The sequence below is a fragment of the Myotis lucifugus genome, unplaced genomic scaffold, assembly GCF_000147115.1.
Source record: "Myotis lucifugus unplaced genomic scaffold, Myoluc2.0 scaffold_67, whole genome shotgun sequence".
Taxonomy (NCBI): Eukaryota; Metazoa; Chordata; class Mammalia; order Chiroptera; family Vespertilionidae; genus Myotis; species Myotis lucifugus.
The window spans coordinates 4090495-4100245 of record NW_005871115.1 but is presented as its reverse complement, the minus strand read 5'-3'; the positions used below and the strand labels follow the sequence as shown (position 1 = coordinate 4100245).

General features: G+C 48.7%; 1 pseudogene; it reads left to right on the top strand.

Moving 5' to 3' along the window:
- Positions 1-2558: 2558 nt before the first annotated feature.
- Positions 2559-9751, top strand: part of LOC102418873 — a 14962-nt pseudogene continuing 7769 nt past the window's right edge.

Genomic DNA, 9751 nt, shown 5'->3' with positions numbered 1-9751 from the left:
AGCTCTTCGTTTATTGAAATTACAGCCACAGCACCTCAGTTGGTCCATCGTGCAAGTCGAGGGAAGGTAGGATGGGGGGAAATCAGAGATGAGGAAAGGCCTTGGAGACAAAGCAGAAGGGGAGAGGCTGTTCGTTTTGGAGCATTTCTCTGGTCCAAGGCACACTCCAGGGTCAGGAGGCCACTGTGAGCATTTGTGGCCATGGAAACAGGGCCTCGTGAGCACAGAACATTTGCAGGAGAAGTGCAATGACAAAAGCTAGTTTTATGACAATCCTAAAACCCTGAAGGATGACATCATGGGTAAGGTCTTCAATCAAGTCCCATAGGCAAGTGCAATCAGTAGCTGCTTTTGTGAAACTTTGGAAGCTGCCACCAAGTCCTTGGGAGTGAGAACAATTTAGCACAACCGGTTTGTTTTTAGAACACAATAGTCTCACCTGCCAATTTGGACATAACTCTTGGGCAGTCAAAAGAATATGGGGGTCAGCAACCCCCCACTTACTACTGTCATTTCCTATCTCAGGTTCACTTAGTGATGCTCCTTCCTACACATGTATTCTGTCCAGTCTCCCCATTCCCAGAGGGCTGAGGCAGAGTGCAGCTAAGTAGTATAAACACGGATCTTGCCCTTACCACAAATCTCTCCCTGGATGCCCGGTCCTCCGTGGTTCCTGAGTCAGAGCCGCCCATTTTCTGGGCCAGACTGCCCAGCCTCCTGTATATGGTAAGACTGGATCCCCGTGGAGGCCAGCAATGCCTCTGGGGTCCTGGGAACCTCAGCATTCCCAAGGCTTGGGGGTAACCACTCATACAGCACTCATTTTTATGTGTCAGGCACTGTTGTAGGAATTGGGGATAGTGCAATGACCAAGATGGACCAAGTCCCTGCATCTCGTGGGAGAAAGAGAAATGGGCAATAAGCAAGTGAAAAATAAACACTCTTAACTTCAGGAAGTGAAGACTGCTCTGAAGAAACATCAAGCAGGGTAAAGGGATAGAGAGTGATGGAGATTGTAACGGGGGTTGGAGTTTTGCTTCAAGCTTTAAACGGAAGTTTGGGGCCAGGTCACCTGAGAAGAAATGTCACCCGACCCTCCCTTGCCCAGGCCCCAACCACAACTCAGGACTGGCCCAGTGCAAAACGAACATGTCAGGCCCCTTGTTAAAAAATGATTAAGAGTTTAGAGACCAGGAAAGTAGAGCATTAAACCACATCCAGGGCTCTGCACACCTGCACAGCTGCCAGCCCATGACGTCGCCCTGCCACACCTTCGGACGACTGTCTGGGCTCCCACTAGAAGGCTCCATTCACCTGTCAGGTTGCCATTCTGCTTTATTGCTGCCAAAGCACTTCCTGTTTGCCTCCGTATGTCTAGGGCTTGCTTATCCCCTGAACCCCGAGCCTGCACCCCCACTGCCCTCCCCCACCCAGCCCCCAAGCTCGTCAGCTGGCAACCAGGCCCGCTCCCAGCCCCTGTTCTGCCATGAGATCCTGGTGAGCCTTCCTCACTCCCATTGGCTCCTCTGAGTATCCATGCTCCATTCTTACCGGCTGGGTCTTGCTCCCAGTAACAGGATTAGATCAAAGTACAAAATTAATGTTGCTATTTGGCCTTGGGTTCAGAACCTCTGGGCATATTCCTCTAAGCATCACTTAAGGAGAATGCTCGGAGGATGGCCCACAAGGAGAACGTGGCTGCGAGGAGAGCCAGCCTGTCAGTCTCAGCAGCACGGATCACTCAATTACCAGGATGTAGCTGTCACGAGGATGCTGGGATGGAAGTACTTGGTGGTTCTTTAAACCGCATGCAAAGGCATTTCAGAGACGAGGTTTAAATGCCATGCTGTTCCTGTCTCTGCTGCTATTACTGCACCAGATGAAGGGGAAGGTATAACTGAATTTGTGTTTGTTGAATCAGCATCTGTGACAAGAGAGATAACAAATGTGAGTGAGAAAGGAAAGGGAATAGATCTTACAAATAGGAAGCAGCATCACATTTTTTTTTCTGGGGATGGAACTTGGAGCTGAGTCACGTGGAGGCCTTTCTTGAAGGCCTGGGTAAGCCTTTTTAGTGCACAGGAATGAGGAGATAGGGTTCCTGGCTGGGACTCATTATTGCATGTGCAGGGAGAAGGAAATTGATCTGGCTCAGTAATGAAGGGGATTAAAATGCGCTTTCAGAACTGTGTGGGCTTTTTTTTATTTTCTACTAGGGGCCCAGTGCATGAAAGAAACTGCACCTTGAAAGAAACTGTGGGCCATGAGGCTGCGGTGGGCACAGGGGCAGGTCTCGGCCCATCCTCCGTACCCCTGCCCGGCCCCTCCCACCACGGCCCCTGGTCCCCTGTCTGCCAGCAACCCCACTCTGTCACCACTGCTCCCACACGCTGACGGCACCAGCCCCACTCACACCCGCTGACAGCGTGGAGCGATTGGGGCTGACGCCAGCAGTGGGTACAAGCAGCAGCTGCTGCCCCGATCGCCCCTCAGGAGCAGGGGGAGGTGGAGAAGCCCTCAGGGTTGATCGAGGCTGGCAGCCGCTGCTCACACCGCTGATGGTGCTGAACGATCGGGGCCCATGCCAGGCTCTGGCAGCAGGTGCGAGCGCTGGGCAGGACAGTGGTGCGCAGGAGCAAAGAATTTTCAGAAACCATCAGAGGCTCGCCCCAATGACAGCAACTGGCACCCCACCTTGGTCTGGCACCCCTGCTCACCTACTCCACCATCCCACCAGAGCCCAACGCCCATGTTCCATACTCTGCCACCTGCTGCCGAAGCCTGCCATGTTCCGCGTGTGCCCCATGGCGGTCAGCGAACGTCATAGCAACTGGTTGTTCAGTTGTTCTGTTGTTCCTCCATTCAGTCTATTTGCATATTAGACTATTGTGTTCTAATATGCAAATTAGTCTTCCCACCACATAAAAACTATGAAAAAAAAAGATGTCTTAATTTTATGAGTCGATACAACTTAAGCACATTCACATAATATGAGACGATGACCTATTCTGATACAAAAAAAAAAAAAAATGAAAGCATGCAGTAGATTCCTACTGAGAAGAAACTCAGCCAAGGCATGGTTTCACTCATAAAATGAAATAAGAGCCCATGAAGAATTCAAACTTGCAACTATGGCATTGATTCCAGAGCAGCGGGAGCAGAATTGCAGGGTCACTGGCCTGGCTGTGTGTGTGGGGGCAGGGGGGAGGTTTCTTTAGTGCCTGCGTGCCCTTCCATGTCCTTACTCTTACTCTATATTCTCTCCTTCTCCCAATCCTCCTGTTTTATTTTGCTTTGTTTTGTTTTCTTTATCTTGACCCACTTCTGGTTATGTTGTCCTTGATCTTGAAACTCTCTCAAGTGTCCACTTTCATCCTTCTAGCTTTATACCCCTTTCTGGCAGATAAGAGTCCCTTGGGCTTCAGCCCTGATTCTGCATTCACTTGGCCGGATCCTCTGCAGCCTCCACATCCATCGGTCTCCGGAGTTGAGCACCCAACTGACTTCCATCAGTCCTTAGCCTCAGGGAAGAGTGAAGATGGTGAGTATATACAATGGAGTCACTTTCGCCAAGATGCTAAAATTATGAACATTATGAAGGTTGAGGCATAAGGAAAAACTACATTCTTGTTCTAACTAGCCTGGGAACTTAAACTTTTTTTGGACTTTCCAGTCCTGCATCAAAGCCTAGATACACATCTGGACCTCCAGATAACCCTCTGGTTACCCCCTCAAGGACTCACTTACACACCCACCTGGCCTCTATTACCCAAACCACCGGACTGGACCAGACCTCCTGGCGCCCATCTCCCAGACCACCTGGCCTCTGTCATCCTGCTATCTGTTATCTGACCGATAACCATCCTGGACCAATCCTACAGCCAAGAATACAGAACTGATAATTCCCAAGAATGTATCTTTTACTATAAGATCTTTTTTTTTTTTTTTACTTCTTCTTTGAAACACTTCCAGATTTTGGCTGAGCTGCATTTCCAGTTTGAAAACTCTAAGGCCTTGAAAAAAATCTTTATCATTTATTTCTTGAAAAGCCTCCCAACTCCTTTTGAGTTCACTTGACAGCCTCCAAACACCTCCATCCCTTACCCCTCCACTCCACGGTACTTTGTGGCTTTCCCCCACCTCAGTTTCAGCTGGTACCAAACACACATGGGTCATGGCTCAGCATCATTGAACAAAAGCAGGCAATTATTTTCTACTCTCCTTTCTCTGCATAGTTTTGCTAAAAAATAATATATTTATTAAGCTTGGATCTTATGATATATATATATATATATATAAAAGTGCTTTGATATTGTAAAGTGCTGTCTTAAGATTAGCTATTATGTTCAATCTGAAGGAACCCTTCTGTAATGGAAAATAGAAATAAAGCTTTCACAAGCGACATATCTATTTCCTTTTAAAACAATTTTGTTAAAAATATGTCTTTATTGGTTTTAGAGAGAGAGGAAGGGAGAGGGAGAGAGAAAGAGAAAAACATGGCCTGCACACCCCCCGATCGGGGATCAAACCTGCAACCTGGGTATGTGCCCTCACTGGAATTGAACTCACCACCTTTTGGTTTATGAAGACGATGCTCCAACTAACTGAGCCACACCAGCCAGGGCAGGAACATATCTATTTCCTTTAGGTTTTTCAAAAACATTTTTAAAATTAAAACACCATTTAATATTTGAAAATTCCCCTTATCCCTACCCATCTTTTCAATTATATTGATCTTAAAGAATTCCATTCATAGTACATGCCTATTGTATGGAATTATAAATTAGTTACCCAGGATCCGCAATGATCCCTGACAGACAAAGCTATATGCCCAACAAAATGGTTCAGCTTTCTCGTAAGACCTCCTTAGGTTAATTTCTACCAGAGATTTTTGTTAGACCCAAAGCAGGCTCTGACATAAGGTTCCCAGGACATGTATGTAGAGAAACACACCCGTGGGTCTTTAAACATATTTACCCAATACTCTGTTTCAATGATTTAACCATAAAAGTTTTCCCAAATTGCTTTTGCTTATTTTGTCTTTATTGATCCAATGTGATACATGATCGCAACATAAGATTTAATTCTAAATCAAGGTTTTATAGGCTCTTTAGTGGTGGCATTAATTTGAAATGAGCCTATTTCAACTAAAATGTGTTATATTGCGTCCATGTTATAGTCAATAACACATTTGTTTGTTCAGCTTCTCCATGTTTGTTCAACACTTTGTTAGCTCCTAATAAGGACCTTGGTGAGGTCTGAGTAGAACAAATGGGAAGATGTTTGGGAGTGCAATGAAGCGAGCCTGTTGTTTTTGTAAGCATGCAGTAAGAATTCTTTTAAGAAGATATTCATAGCTTTACAAGTACTATATGTGTTAACAGCTAGAGCTATTGTCAGCATAATAGTTAAGTCAATGAGTGCATTTAAAATTAGGTCCACTCAGCATTCAGCAGTTGGTGTTATGCTACCTTTGTATTTAACATAAGATTTTCCATGTCACACTTAACCCTGATACAAAAAATTTTGAAGTACATGTTTCTAAGAAAGAAGCCCACCAGATTTAATAGTAATTCTCAACACTAATTGCACATTAGAATCAACTGGGAAGCTTTTAAAACTATAAATGCCCAGTCTCCATCTATGACCAGTTCTGAATCTCTAGATCACAATTTTCAAGGTGCAGTCCCTGAATCAGGATCTTCAGCATTGTCTACAACCTTGTCAGAAATTCAAATTCCCAGGCCCAGCCCAGACCTACCTTCTGAACCATGACACTGGGGGTGAGGGTGAGCTTGGGGCACAGCCATTTGTGGGATTCTAATGCTGAAGCTCAAGAACCACTGCTTCAGGTACCAAAATTTGTATTTTTTTAAAAAGCTTCCAGAGCCCTGGCTGGTTTGCTCGGTGGATAGAGCGTCGGCCTGCGGACTGAAGGATCCCGGGTTCGATTCCGGTCAAGGGCATGTGCCTTGGTTGCAGACACATCCCCAGTGGGGAGTGTGCAGGAGACAGCTGAATTGATGTTTCTCTCTCATCAATGTTTCTGGCTCTCTATCCCTCTCCCTTTCTCTCTGTAAAAAAAAAAAAAAAAAAATAATCAATAAAATATATAAAAGCCATGTTCTAAAAAAAAAAAAAAACAACCTTCCAGAGATTTAAATATGCATCCAGGGATAATAGTGCAACATGACATCAGAGGCATTAAAAAATTGCTGGAATAGAAAAACACATAAAACTTCTAGTTATAGGGGAGCTGCTTCCTATACCCCAAATGCACCTCTGTGAAGAAAATCAGTCTAAGTGTAGCTGGCTGAGGTCATGCTTGCTGACTGCAGTAGATGTGGCCACCTCCCTGGATGGAACATTACCCATGGCCCCGCTCCTTAGACCTGCTCTTCCCAGTCAGGATGCAGGTGATGGCAGGAGGAATGACTGGCCGGGGGACTCAGACTCAACTGCAGGGTCAGAGATATGAGAGCCCTGCCTGGAGAGAGAGTATTTTAGACCATGAGGTTGAAGTTGGGATTTCCAGTACATATGAACTTTCCAGTATATATGAACTTTTACCTAATAAGCTTCATTGAAATAAATATTCCAAGTGATTGTCTCTAAGAACATCCAGATAAATGCATAATTATGACAAATCAATAAATGCTTCCACTTCATCAAGCACTTAGAGTGAATACAATAAATCATTTTGAAGGATTATTTCGAAACTCTCCTTAAGAGTGGCTCTTTAAGAGGCTGTTAATAGACATGTGGAAAAATACTGATTTGAGTCAATTGTATAGTTTAAGTTGTCTACAATTAAGTCCCTTACTAAATTCTTGGTAATTAAATGTATTAAAACAAAAGACCTATATAATCTTCCCTATAGTTCAGTTACATATATATATATATATATATATATATATATATATGCCTAAGTGACCCAATGACCGAACAAACAACTGATTGACCAGTCACTATGACATGCACTGACCACCAGGGGGCAGATGCTCAATGCAGGAGATGCCCCTTGGTGGTCAGTGTGCTCCCACAGCCAACCTCCCCTGGTCAGCCAACCTCACACAGTCCCTCCCCCTGGCCAGCCAACCTCCTGTGGCCCCTCCCCCTGCCGGCCAACCTCCAACAACCCTGATCGACCCTGATGGCTGGCCAGGCCGAGGGACCCCTCCTGTGCACAAATTTGTGCACCGGGCCTCTAAAACATATATATGAGAGAGAGAGAGAGAGAGAGAGAGAGAGAGAGAGAGAGAGAGAAATGTGCCAAAATGTACTATTGGTGAATTTGGGTGTAAGTAAAATGAGGTTTATATTAAAATATATCTACACTAATAAAAGAGAAACATGGTAATTAGCGTACGACCGCTACCCTTTTCATTGGCTAATCAGTGAGTATATGCAAATTAACTGTCAGCCAAGATGGCGGCCGGCAGCCAGGCACTGAAGCAAGCATGAGGCTTGCTTGCTGTGGACTCCAACATTCCCCGCCTCACTTGCAGGCCTCTCAGCTGCAAGTCTAAGAAACTATGTACTATGTTGCAAATAAGAAGCTAAACAAAACCCCAGAAAGGACCGAAACATTGTATCGATGTTTTCAGCAGCGAGGCCTCAGAGCTAAAGCTGGCCCAGAATTTAAAAAAAAAAAAAAAGAAAAGAAAACAAGGAGCGGTTGGAAGCTTTCGTCACTCGCCAGCCGGAAAACAGCCCTCAGCCCCTCACCCAGACTGGCCAGGCACCCCAGTGGGGACCCCCACCCTGATCCAGGACACCCTTCAGGGCAAACCAGCCAGCCCCTACCCGTGCACCAGGCCTCTATTCTATATAGTAAAAGGGTAATATGCCTCCCGGCACCGGGATCAGCGTGACAGGGGCAGCGCCCAAACCCCCTGATCGCCCTGCGGCTCTGTGTGTGACAGGGGGCGGGGCCACAACCTCCCTATCTGCCCTGCTCTGTTCGTGACAGGGGAAGGCGCCCCAACCCCCTGATCAGCCCTGCTCTGTGCCTGATAGGGGGGAGCTCCCCAATCCCCTGATTGCCCTGCAGCTCTGTGTTTGACAGGGTGCAGCACACCAACCCCCTGATCGGCCCTGCTCTGTGTGTGACAGGGTGCAGTGCCCCCCCCCCCCCCCCCCCCACGGCCCTGCTCTGTGTGTGACAGGGTAGAGCCATAACCTCTCCATCAGCCCTGCCCCGAGTGTGACAGTGGTGGTGCCCCAACCCCCTGATCGGCCTTGCTCTGTGGGTGATAGAGGGTGGCGCCCCAACCCCCCTCCACGGGCCTTGCTCTGTGTGTGACAGGGTAGAGCCATAACCTCCCCATTGGCCCTGCCCTGAGTGTGACAGGGTGCAGCGCCCCAACCCCCTGATCCGCTCTGCTGTGTGTGACAGGGGGCGGTGCCCCAACTCCCCTATCAGCCCTACTCTGTGAGTGACAGGGGGGAGCTCCTCAACCCCCTGATCGGCCCTGCTCTGTGCGTGACAGGGGGGAGCTCCCCAACCCCCTGATTGACCCTGCTCTGTGTGTGACAGGGTACGGAGCCCCAACCCCCCTGATGGGCCCTGCTCTGTGAGTGACAGGGGGCAGCGCCCCAACCCCCTGATTGGCCCTGCTCTGTGAGTGACAGGGGGCAACGCCCCAACCCCCTGATCGGCCCTGCTCTGTGCGTGACAGGGGGTGGCGCCGCAACCTCCCCATCGACCCTGCCTTGAGTGTGACAGGGGGCGGTGCCCCAACCCCCCAATCGGCCCTACCCTGAGCGTGACTGAGGGTAGCATCGCAACCTCCCGATCCGCCCTGCTCTGTGCATGACGGGGCGGCGCCCCAACTCCCCAATCGGCCCTGCTCTGAGCCTGACCAGGGGCTGCACTTAGGGATTGGGCCTGCCCTCTGCCACCCGGGAGCAGGCCTAAGCCAGCAGGTCATTATCTCCTGAGGGGTCCCAGACTGCGAGAGGGCACAGGCCGGGCTGGGGGACCCCCTTCCCCCCGCCCCCCGAGTGCACAAATTTTTGTGCACCGGGCCTCTAGTATTAAAATAAAATGTTATGAAAATAATTTTTATCTATTTAAAAATGTTTCTATTTTCAAATAGTTTATCTAAGACAAACATGCAAATTGACCATACCTTTGCTACACCTCAAGCCACACCCACCAGCCAATCAGAGCGACTATATGCAAATTAACCCAACCAAGATGGCGGCCGGCAGCCACAGAGCTGAAGCAAGCAGGAGGCTTGATTGGTCCAGTGATGGAGGAAGCCAAGCTTCCCGCCTGGCGTGGCCGGCTCTGAGCTCCACTGAAGGCAACAAAGTTTCAATTATAGAAGGTAAATAAATCTCAGAATAAAAAAAAAAAAAAAGAAAAAAGAAAAAAAGAGAGGCTGGGAGCTTCCGTCGCCGGGCAGGGGGGGCGCTTGGCCAGCCTGAAAATGGCCCTCAGCCCCTCACCCAGACTGGCCAGGCACCCGAGTGGGGACCCCCTATCCTAAAGGGAGTGTGGCCAGCCTGAAAACATCCATGAGCCCCTCACCCAGGCTGGCCAAACCTCCATGGGGTGAGGGTCCCCACTGGGGGGGGGGGGGCTTGACCAGCCTGCAAAAAGCCATCAGCCCCTCACCCAGGGTGGCCAGGGACCCCAGGGGGGACCCCCACCCTGAAGGGGGGGGGACCAGGTGCAAACACCCATCAGCCCCTCACCCAGGCTGGGCAGGCACCACAGCGGAAACCCCACCCTGATCCGGGA